At 36.6% G+C, this 12,866-nt stretch overlaps 1 pseudogene; it reads right to left on the reverse strand.

The window, feature by feature from the left end:
* Nucleotides 1-1,520: 1,520 nt before the first annotated feature.
* On the reverse strand, nt 1,521-2,081 carry LOC127231519 (60S ribosomal protein L9-like; annotated as a pseudogene).
* Nucleotides 2,082-12,866: the final 10,785 nt, after the last annotated feature.

Genomic DNA, 12,866 nt, shown 5'->3' on the forward strand with positions numbered 1-12,866 from the left:
AATAGGCTGACCACACTAATTCTCTGTCAATGCAGTGAATACTATATTAGGCTAAAGTCCCTATATAAATGCAAAAACATTCAAATTCTGTTAACAATAAATGAAATAAATTATCTACTGATATTAAGACTCATTTAATAATACAGAATACTAAAAGTCTTTAGCGTAAAAAAAAAGAGGTAAAGCTGATTTGAATATATCCATGTTGCTAAAAAATATTACTCTCAAAAGAAATAAATTGAGCTAAGATAAACATTTTAAATTAGTAAAGTAGATAAAGCACACAGTATGCAGAAGAGCTATGCATTTTCTTTAGAGATCAGTCTGTCACTCATAAGGACAGAATAAGTAAATACTACCACATAAGTAAACTGGAAAGTGAAATGAGGAGAGACGTATAAAAGCAGTTAATGGTTATTTGTGGTGATATATTATTTATGATTTAATAGAGACTGCCTGGAGTATCAGAAAGCAAAGCCAGCCACACTAGTTAGCTGTAGAAGCTAGGCAGTGGTGGCCCACACACCTTTAATCCCAGGACTCAGGAGTCAGTCAAATGGATCTCTGAGTTCAAGATCCCACTGCCATACGTAGCAGTAAAGAGTAACATCTCATTCTTTTGATCCCAGCACTAAGGAGGTGGACACAAGAGGATATGGCTGGGTAGAGAAAGAAATATAAGGAGGAGAGACAGGAATTTACAGTATTTTGCCCTGGAGGATTTGTGGAGCCAGATCTGCCATGTCATCTACTGGCTTGGCAGTTTTGCTTCTCTGTTCTGAAGCCTGAATCTCTGTATCATACTCTGGATTCTTAATTATCATGTTACAATAATCTTTTTTTAATTTAAATATATTTTAATATTCTTACACATCAATCCCAGTTCCCTTTCCCTCCCTCCTTCCCTCCCTCTCTCCCATGCCCCCTCCAAAAAAAATCCCTTCCATCTCATTCCCCACCCACTCCACAGGGAGGGTGATGCCATCCAGGAGGGATCATCAAAATCTGTCAAGTCTACAATCATCTTTTAATAATAAAAGAGTTCAAATGTCAAATAATTAATCACATTGTATTAATCATATAAGGAAGGATATGAAAAAACCAGAAAATCAAATATCTTTAAAGATGTCTAGGTACAGTCAGATTCTCCCTATTCTGCTACACAAAGCAAAATTCCTAGCATACTCAGGTGCACTTTACAGTTCTCCTATTAGCTGGGGCAGAACTTCCAATGGAAAAATATGTGGATGAATCTTACATATACATAGAGTAGCTCATCATTGTGTCTACAAAGATAATATATTAACAAAAACAAAACAGGACAGTCATTGATGCTATGTCACGGTTTCCTCCTGGATGAAAACCTTCTATCTGGGAAAGAAGAAGCACTTTAAGATACAGAATGTCAAAGGAGGTAAAACAGCAACTCATTTTTTTTCTTTTCTTAATCAATACAAGTCTTTTATTATCCAAAAAAGAACCCCAAATCATACTTATTTCTGGAGCTGGTAACATAGGTCTTACTCATCAGTAAATTGCACTGTTCCCTTTTCAGACACATAGATACCATCTAAAACCTTCCTGATACCTTTGTTTTTAACTGCTGTGGTTTGCTGAATCAGAGCCGCTGAATTTGAAACAAGTTCAGTATCATTTCCTTCAAGGATTAATTCATCCTTCTGGGATTGATAAACCGAACAAGCAACACCTGTTCTCACCCAAACCCTGCAGATATATTTTTCACCCAGGAAATTTCAGATTTCAACCAAAGACTCTGTTCTCCTGAATAACGACATTGATGGGGGAAGTGAGCATACTCAGTCCAATGAGACCCCCTTGATCACGTTCTGAACATGACTGCAGATGGTTCAAACAATGGCCAGTTCCCTTCTGTTAACCCCCCACCATATGTCAACCTGGAGCTTCTTCTTCATCCAGAGGAGACTCAGCTCTACATTGATGTGATTGAAGTCCCTCCAGAGGGTTCCTCTGAGGCCCTTCACAATGTCTGTGTGCCCCTTCAGAGTGATGTCCACATATTCTAGAATGCAGTCGGTCTGATTGCTGAGAATGGTCTTCATTCTCGCAGTAGATGGAGCAATCATAGAATGTCCGCAACAGCACATCATAATACAAGATGTTAGAATGGAGGTGAAACATTCCACCTTGCAGGAAATTTCATTTAGCTCGGTAGGTAAACATTTTGAAACAGCTTCAGAAAGTTTCTGAAACTGACTAGTAGGCCTCTTGTTTCCAAATCACATTTAAGCAGTAAGGACTGCGGAGATACATTCTCAGAGCTGCCTGGGAGCAGTACAGACCAATGGAGTTGCATGGAGAAGACATTATCCAATCTGTTGAGCTACCTGTGAGCTATGACATACATGTTTTCAGCTTTTGTGAGCCATCATCCATGCTGGAGTGCATTTTTGGTGATGCAGCTATCTTTGAGTCATTTCTGCTTCTTTGAGTAACTCCCCATACACAATCTCTGGCTCACCAAGTTAGACTCTGGCATCCCTATTTGGAGTAAGAAGACATTTTTTCATGTCTTCCCAGAAATATTGTTGCATAACAATCAGTTGTACAAATTCTTTGTAACAGTTAAATTCAACATTATAAAACCATAATTAGTTTTACAAAATGTAAAAACCTTACTCATACTTTTCACTAAATTAATACAAGGATCCAATCAATAAAAGATGGGGAGTCAAATATGGGGGTAAAAGATCAGAGAAGCAGAGCAGCAGCCACCAGAGACTTACCTCTCAGAATCCTCAGAACAAAAAGGCCAAGTTACTGTCTCTGCCCTGCCTTATCATTTCCTCTTTCTGACTAGCTTCCTATCTCATGTCTGTACAGACCTGCAGTCCTTGTTGGTTAACTAGTGGCTAGGTTAGCTCCAATATCTGATATCAGGATAAGATTTATTTGTCAGAACACAAAATATCACACAACAGATTCAAACTAAAATCGCTGCTATGAATCATAGTATTAGCTGTTAAAGTGGTAAAATAAAAAAAAAAAAATAAAACAATTTAAATCCTCTCCATATGTATTGTTAAGTTCAGGAAGATTTTTCTTCCTTGTTCAGGTCTTCTTTAGGCAGATTATCTTTGAGGTAGTGTGGGTGTCGTTTTCCTGTCATAGTCAGAAGATGATCTCTCCCAGCAGATCCTCTGGTCCCATTGGATCTTACAATCTTTCTTTTTCCTCTTCCACAATGTCCCTTGATCTTAGGTGTAAGAGTTGTGTTGTAGATTTATCTGTTGGAGTTGGGCACTGCTAATCACCTTTTCACTGCATTTTAAGCATTTGTGGCTTTCTTCAGTGGTTTCCATCTGCTGCAAAGAGATGATTCTTTGATGAAGAGTGAGAGCTATACTTATCTATGGATACAAGGATACATATTTAGAATTAAGTAAAGAATTATGGTGATCTAGTAAAGTGGTTGTTGTAGGTTCTTTGAGATATACTGTTTCACTAGCTGTGGAACATTGACTAGGTTTTCATGGCCAGGCATGATTTCACTCCTATTGAGTGGGTCTTAAGTCCAATTAGATAGATGTCAATTACCACCAAGATATGAGTGTCTCTTTTGTATCTTCAGGATGCCTTGCTTCCCCAGCTAACACCGTGTTCACAGGCATCACAATTGAGTAGGACTATTGATTGTTTCCCTATCTAGCCGGCTTTCATAGAACCTTCTAATACTATAAAAACTAGTCCTGATAGAGGAGGCTTTCAGGTAAGATTCAGCTTAAATCTTTCAAACCCTGTGTTTAAAAGTGTGGGGTATCTTCATTCTCCTATTTTTTAAACTTTATAATTTTATATATTAAAGTTCATGACCAATTTTGACTTACTTTTCAAGATATTTGTATTAGATAAAATCTATTTCTTTTGTCCTTGGACATTCAAGTGAATGTCATTATTTTCTGACAATGATAGATTCTGTTGAACTGCTAGAAAATTACCTAAGTCCCTTTTTCCATATTAAGCAATTCAGTGCTTGTCCCTGGGTCTTCATTCTTATGTACATTTGATGTGAATGTTTCTGCCTCCTTCCTGAAAACCTTTGTACTTACTGTCATCAGCTTCTGCAGACTTTGCCTTATAGCCGTGACTGTACTTTTAATCTCTTTTTTTCCAGCATGTTTATATTTTAACCATTTGAATCTCTTGGTTTAATTGACATGGGACTGCTGACACTGTAAACTCTGCTTGTCTCCTTCTCCCAGACCACACCTCCATCTTATTTCTTGACGGCACCAAACTCAATCTTGCCTCCTGAATTTTGCATGTTGTGTTCCATCCATCTGTTCAGAATGCAGTTTTGGCAGAGTGCTGTTTCTCACTTCTTCATTTTACTCGGATTTTGAAAATGTTACCACTCTCAGAGGACTTGTTCGCCTCTCCCTTTATAGAATTACCTGCATTGCATTCTTAATCTTGCCATTGCTTCTCAGGCTGCTTTCTATACTTTCATGCCATTTTCTGTAGCCCACAGTGTAGCCCTGCAGTGTCAGAGAGATATTTGTCTGTTCATTGTGTTCCTAGTGTAAGGTACTTAGTAGGGGCTCAATAAATATTTCTTGCATAAGTACTTCAGTTATAGAAAGAAAATGTATAGAAGAATATTTACATCAATAAACATCATGCTTCTGTTTCTTTGTCTTATGCTCTTTTATATGGTACTGATTTTCATACTTCCCATCTATAAGAGTTCCTATGAACCATGAATGAAATGCCTGTGAAAACACCCAGTTGAATTCTTAGAACACAACAGGCATGAAATATTTTTTTTTCTTTTTATGCTAACAATGATTCTAAGAACAATACTTTCCTGTAGGAAAAACAAAGACAAAACCCAGAAACACCTCCTAGTTCTTATTTGTATTTCATTGTAGTTCTGAGAAGTATACATGCTTATTTAACATACTTCAACTTGCCTTCAGTGTGGATTTATAACTATGAGAGCATAGAGCTCTTTGTGCCTAAAACAATCCCTTTCCTCACTTCTCATCTCTTGCCTTTTCATAGGTCTGAAAGAGGACACAGTGGCTCATGCCTTTAACACTAGCACTTGGAAGGCAAAAGAAGGTGGATATCTGGGAGTTGGAGGCCAGCCTGGTTAATAAAGCAAGTTCCAGGCACCCAGTGCTACACAATGAGAACAATAACAACAACAACAACAACAAATAACAAAACACTGAACCAAAACAATAATAAAGCTTTAGAAGACCCTTTAATTATGGATTTTGGTATGTGTGACACCATGTCTTCTTGGTATGTTGTCTACAGCCTTTACAATTTTCTGAGACTGATATATTTTTATTTTCCATTTTTCCAATACTGGAACATTTAATTAGCTCAGGCTTCTTGATCTCATTTGTCCTCATATGGTAATAGATATTTTGATGCTTTGGCATGTATTCCTAAGGTTGTATAAAACAGTTTTTTTTTTTTTTTGAAATAAAAGCTTCTGCTTTTAGATAAATTATTCTCAACTGGGGGAAAGGAGTAAGGGGAATATTTCAAATTTCAGGAGAGTGCTTTCTTTTTACTTTGTCATAAACATGATCTACAACACAACTACTGTACCTGAGGCTCAGGGACCATTTTGGAAGGGGATGGGGAGGAAGGATTGTAAGAGACAGGAATAGAGGAAGTTTGCTATGAAAATGTGTCTCATAAGAATTTCAAAAACATATACCCATGAAGCAACTTGCCTAAGCATGAACTGGACAAGGATAGCATTAGTAAGCATGTTAACATGCATGGGGAAGGCTCACAAGAGCTTCAAAGCTACACAAAGAACTACAGGCAACTATGCTGAAATCAGGAGAAATCATCTCCCCCAGGGAAGAGCACACCCATTGGTTATCAAATACAAAATAATTTGTCCTGAAAATATATGTAAGAAACATTTTGCATTATGCAGACTGATCAGGTTATATTTAGTAATATATATATAAATATATATATATATATATATATATATATATATATATATATTATACATGCCTTTAAAACAACAGGTGATAAAAGAAACCATGAATTTGAAACAGAAAAAGAAGGGGTATATGGGAAGGTTTGGTGGGAAAGATGAGAAGGGGAAATGATGTAATTTATTAAAATCTCAGAAGTTAAAAGAAATATTTCTTACTGATTATCTTAGTAATAAAATTAAAGTACATCAATGGCTCTATACTGTATTCTAATTCATATGTGACTGGATGGGATCACATTCAAGACTTTCTAGAACAAACTACAGATTGAAATGGCTAACATTTTGTCCTTGTACTCTGCCATTTGTTACCAAATATTTTAGTCAGAGTACCTACCATATCTTCTTTTGAATCATCTTTGCTTACATTTTCTTAATTCTTGTTTTATCTTCCTTCATCTTAGCTCACCAAATTTTGCTCATTCTTGGAGGTCCAATCTAAATACTATCACACATGCAGATATATTTTCTTTAATTATGTCATTACTTTGCAATCCTTTCATGACTATATAGCTTTCATATTAAAGTTGAAGCTTCTTGAGAATATCAATAAAGAAATTACAAAATAGGTATTTGTTAAATGAATACAACCCCTGTAGCTAGAATCAATTGTTCATAGACAATGAAGTGAAAAAGACATAAACACTTCTTATTTGACACCAGTATGCTTCTCATCACTATTTTCCATGAGCTTTCTCCTGAAAGCTCCCTAATGGAGAAATAGAGTAGACTGTGCATCCAAGACATCACAAAGAAAACTCATGTATGTTTCACATAATGGAATATAACTATAATCCCAGAACCTGGGTGAATAATACAGAATTGTCAAGTCAAGACCACTATGGTCTACACAGAGTTTTACAGAGTTCTGTTCAGACTGGGCTATATAATTAGAACATGCCTTCTAAAATATGAACAATAGGAAGTCACTTGTCTCCAGGGCAACAGCCCTGGCTGACCATATTGTCTGTTCTTGTCCACTTACCTTCTGAGAGAAGACCTTTTCAGCGCTTTGACCTAGAGTAATACTAAAGTAGCCATTTTTGGGGCTTCTGCAGGAATTGGGCTCCTTTCACCCACTCCTCCTGAGGAACAACCCATCAGTGAGACTCCTGATATTTGATGTAATTTCTCTGAGCCAGTTGTGTCAGTGAATCTGAGTCACATTAAGACCACAACAAATAAGAAAACCTCTGTGCTGTGCAGCTTCCAGGCTACCTAAAATGTTGAAATGTAAGCTGGGGAGTGGTGGTACATATCTTTAATCCCAGAACTTGAGAGACAGAGGCAGGGGGATCACTGTGAGTTTTAGGACAGCCTAGTCTACAAAATTACACAGAGAAAACCTGTCTCCAAAAGAAAAAAAATAAAGTTGAATTGTGGTGACAGTCCAAGTTCCACGAAACCAGGCATGACACAGTATGACCTGTTCAATACTGATGCCATCATCAAGGCCATACTGACACAGTCTGTGTCCAGAAATACCAACTAAGTTAACACCATCCTAATCACAGAAGAAACTGTCAATGAACATGGACTATACAACCCCAGCAAGATCTTCTGCGTGACAAACCAGGACATCATGAGAGTAAACACATCTGTGGAAGAGCTAAATGATTTGGACACAACTAAATTCAACATTCCCATTATTGGTGATAATTCTGGGAAGATAATCACCCCCTCTGATTTCTCAGGGCACCTGCAGGGGTTGACTTTTCCCCACAATCAGCAGGTCATGTTCACAGGGAAGATCCAGGAAGCTAGCTCAGAAGTCGTGGGGACAAAGGTAGGACAGGTTGTTTTTACTCTGTTTATGATTTATATTGAAGCCTGCTTTATTTTCTTCCTGGTCGACACCATTAACCAGAAGGAAATAAATGCCGAGTGTTCCTTCATTCAGTCCAAAAATAAATAAATAAATAAAAATAAAAAGAAGTGCACCTACTTTAAGTCTCTAGCTGTCACTGTTTAGGAATATGAGCTGAGAAAACCTGAGCATCACCAAAATCACTGCTTCTGAGAAGACAATAGTTGCCAAGGCCATTCTGGAACTGAACGCCTTTGCAAAAAAAAAATGAGGCCTTCAAGGATATGGAGTGAGGTGTGGGCATCACCCATGGTATTCTCAAAGCCACATCAGAAACCTTTGTCTTTATTTACTTTGATGGTGGCTGTTGTATCACCATCCTTATCTCCTCTAAAATTGTGGCTGGTCTGTTGATAATGACAGTAAAGCAGACTCCAACTTAGAAAATGAATAAATGCCCATATGTAGGAACTTTACAAGGTAAGCTAGTTTTCTTTAAGTATAATGATAATTTTACTGGTGTTTTCATTCCCAGCCTTTCAATGCTGAAATGTAAAGATTTCATTGTATAGGTTTTCCACATTTTAAGTTAGGTTCCTCATTAGATATTTTGGTATTTTATAATTTTATTTTGCCTCTCTCTCTCTCTCTCTCTCTCTCTCTCTCTCTCTCTGTGTGTGTGTGTGTGTGTGTGTGTGTGTGTGTGTGTGTGCATGAGGGGGGAAATCTGAGGACAACTCTCAGGAGTTGGTTCTCTTTGCACAATGTGGGTTCCAGGAACACGTGCAGGTTTCCAGGCTTGGCAGTAGGCTCCTCTACCCTCACAGTAATCTCATCAGCCTTTCTTTTTTACTTTTTGGACAGATTGGGAGTGAACTATTTTTCCTTATTCCTTTTTATAAAGGTTATTGTTGTTCCAAAGACAAAATAATTTTTGCAAGTAGATTTTATATTCTCTTATTTCACTGAAAGTGTTTATCAGACAAGAATTTTCTGGTCTTTAGCGATTTTTTAAAATATATATAGGACAGTGCAATCCACAAATAAAGATGATGTGACTTCTTGCTTTATATGTATTACCTGTATTTCTTTCTCTTGTCTTATTGCTTAAGCTAAAACTTTAAGCACTGTACTTATACTAATTTCAGATAGATGGGAAATTAATTCATGTTGGTAACAGCTCTGAAAGAATGGCTGTAAATTCGTGTAACAAGAAGCCTCATTCTGAAAATCTGTCAGTCCTGGGCACTCCTTCAAGAGGCAGCTGTGACAGTATATCCTCTTGCTTGTCAGTAACTGTGCTATATAACATATTCTGTACATTATTGGTTGAATTAAAACTTAAGTACATTTTGATACATTCTTAGCTTAGGTTTATTCATTTTCTTACAAATCTTGGGTTTGAGCTCCAGAGTTCACTACTAAAATTTTTTATTTTCATTTTTCTTATCTCTAAAATGAGAAGTTTGATCTAGCTAATAATTAGAAAACTTTCTTGTTTCTAAAAATTATATCATATGATTATATATATATATATATATATGATGTATCTGGTACACTGAATTTATTATAAATTATACTTGTCAAAAAGAGAAAATTAAACTTAGGGAGGTTATATTATTACCCAAGGTCACAAAACTAATATGCTGAAAATCCCTGTCAAATCAGAAATATCTCATGTATATTTGTATTTTGGAAAAATCTGAGTTATGCTGTGGTCTGCTATTTTTCACCAACATGATAAAGATAAACATAATACGTAATATTATCGGCTTTAGAAATTTTATGAGTGAAAGTACTACAACTTACAGTTTATTCACAAGATCCAAGTATATTGAGTGAAGACTGTGCCACTTCTTTCTTGTGTGATCTCCTTGAGCCATGTCTCACTGAACTTGTAGCAACTTGACAATTTATGTACTCTCCATCAGAAAAAAACATGAAGTTACTGTATAAAAGAATGACTTGTTGTAATTAGAAAAGTGGGTTTTTTGTTTTGTTTTGTTTGATGCAATTAAAATAAAATCCTAAACATGCCTTTGCAGATTTTCCCTGCTAATGCCATCTTGGAAAGTAATTACTTCCCTTCAAAGGAAAGAGCCAATTTAGAAAAAAAAAAAATACCCTCTAGGTCAAGAATATCATGTAAATACTTGTTTAAACGATATTACAAATGAGTTCTATTTCTTCAGTATCCTACAGTTCTCTTTGAGGTTACCCTTAATGAATATTAGATAGAAATTGGCGAACAGGTTTATATTAAGAAAGCTGGTAATTTCAAGTTTGTGGTAGACTTCAAACTTATGTTTCTGGTTTAGGTGTGTGGATAACAGTCTGGCATTTCAGCTGATGTTTTATCAGCAGTTGGCTGAGCAAAATTCTGTGGCCCATAGTATTTGTGTGCTCAAAAGGCAAGTTCCATGAATGATGGGAATAACTTTTTAATAAGTTGTTCTTAGAGTCTACAGATTATCTGAATGCTGAAAACTCAGAAATTGCTGGGGGCGGTCCCCTCTGACTTTGGTTGGAGAGAATGCAGTAGGGAAGACTGGAGACTTAGCCACGGCTGTGCATGCTGGGTTTGTGTTATAGAAAGAACTTCAGCGTTAAATAGATCGATTTAATGTCAACCACAGTCTTCTTACTCAGCTGGTGAAAATCAGAGTTTTGATTCAAGTGATGTGAAAAGCTTTTTAAAGAATTTAATGTAGTTGATGTTTTCTGTTATGGTGCTAAGTTTCATTTTAAACTGAGAGGAAATGGGAGAAGGCGGGGCTGTACTGTATAGATTGGTAACTCATGAAAGGAGTAATAACATGGTTTCTCAACCAAATATAAAACTTACCCATTCCTATAAGTAGTGATACAGAGAATTCTGTGATTAAAATTATCAAATTTCAATCCACAGCAAATATATTTAGGAAACAAGAAAATTCAACAATTACTAGTAATTTTCCTTCAAACAAATGTTTAGAGTAAATATTGTTTTTTGACCTGAAAAAAATGTATTTTAAAAGTTCCCATTGTAAATTTCTATAACATTTCAGAGAAAAGTTTAGCTTTCCTAAATTTAGGAAACTACTGGCATTCATATGATGCCATAGCCTACAAATGATGGTCTTGAAAGAAGGTAGGCATTTACAATGTGCTGTTTTGCAAAAGTCCATCGGTTTAGCACTTCTCCCTTATTTCTTTATAAGCAGGCAAGAAAGCCAAGCTACAATGCTACACCTTTTTCTATCTTGGTTCCAAACTCCAGATATAATCACTCAAACCACACCCATATCACTTGTTCAGTCATGCAGAGAAGAACTTAAAGGGAAGGATAATGTTGGTTCCCATATTGTGCTCAAATAACAGAGTGGAATTCCATATTCCCACTGCTATGTGTTGTTACTCTGAACTTCAATCATCCCAGGTCAGGTTGGGGCACGTCTCCTAAAGCCTGGAGTTGGAGTCCTGGTCTTTCCTTCCAAAAAATACAGATTGACTCTTGTTTCTCCATTAGTAATGGTGCCAAGATAAAACAGGTAAGGTGGGTATGACTGTTTACTTGAAGACTCACTGAAGAAATTTATCCAGCTGTAGAAAGTCTTATAATAATTTCAGTGTTCTTCAAACATCCACACTTAAGTTAAGCATTATTGAGCTTGTGGAAATCAATTTAATTATTAACTGTCAAGTTAGTTTTGTTCAATCATTCTTGTGTGCATAAAACACATGATCTAATATTCATAATTTATTTTATGAAGAGCTAGAAAAGAGAAACTTCTTTTCCCTATCTCATTTAGCTTCATAATAGTGACAAGAGTAATGGTATTTTTCCACTTCTAACACACAACTTATAAAGGTATTAGGATGAGGAATAAGGCAATATAAAATGAGGACATTAGAAAGGGAGTGGGAAGACTTAGTAAGTCAGCTTACAGTAAATATGCCTGTGCTGCCATGTTCACTGCAGCACTACTCACAACAGGCAAATGATAGAATCAATCTAGGTAGGTCTCTTGCTGAAGAGGGGAAAAGGAGGTCAGTACAGAAGGAGAAATGGAGGAAAAAAGGATGAATAACTCCAAGGATGATAAGGTCTCAACAAATCATATTATATTTTATTTACCTAAAATCATACTACGTATGTATGTATGTACACATGCACTCATGCATGAAGTTACACTACTTCAGATAAGAGCCATAGCCTATCCAAAAATGTCCCCAGTACCAGGCATAGAAAACATCCATTTGAGTTGTTGGCCAGTCCAAGTGACTCTCAATACAATGTAAGCTGTTTCTGTTGCTCTTGGTTGCCTCTCAGAAGTGGAAAGTAGGCCCTTACTGCTGAAGATACTGGATACTTCAAACACATGACTCAGAAGATTAGAGATGGATTTAACCTGAAAGCTTTCTTCTTGTGGTCTAGCTTTCACAGTACCAGGAAATACTATTTAAACTGCCAAGTTAGGGAAGCAATTGATAGTCCTATCCAGCTGTGGTGTCAATGAAACGTAACAATGACCAGCATGGCAAGATATTCTTACATGTGCAACAGAGGCAATCATATTTTCCTGGCAACCAACAGCTGTCTAATTGGGCTTACAGCCCACTCATTAGGAAGTCATGCCTGGTGCTAGAAATTCAGCCAACTACCTAGGGCTAGTAAGGTCATGGATCTTAGAAGAGAATCTGCCACTGCCACTTTACAACACTGGCATAATTCCTAACTACATTCTAAAACTTACCTCTATACTCACATATAAGCATAGCTCTGACTCTTAAATAAATAAACATTTATTTACAGCAAATGGAGACCATTGTAATAAAAAATCTCCACAAAGAAAAGTCACATTATGCATCAGGACTTACATAAGAGGTTTATTGGAAGAGGATAAAGAAGGGACAAAAAATGAGAAGAGAGGGGAGTAGAGACCAGTTTCTGGGGACAAGAGTGGTAGCAGGAGAGAGAGAGAGAGAGAGAGAGAGAGAGAGAGAGAGAGAGAGAGAGAGGAGTGCGGCAAGGTCCTTTTAAAAGGGAATGTAGTGAATGTGCACAGG

This window comes from Phodopus roborovskii, unplaced genomic scaffold, assembly GCF_943737965.1.
Source record: "Phodopus roborovskii unplaced genomic scaffold, PHOROB, whole genome shotgun sequence".
Lineage (NCBI taxonomy): Eukaryota > Metazoa > Chordata > Mammalia > Rodentia > Cricetidae > Phodopus > Phodopus roborovskii.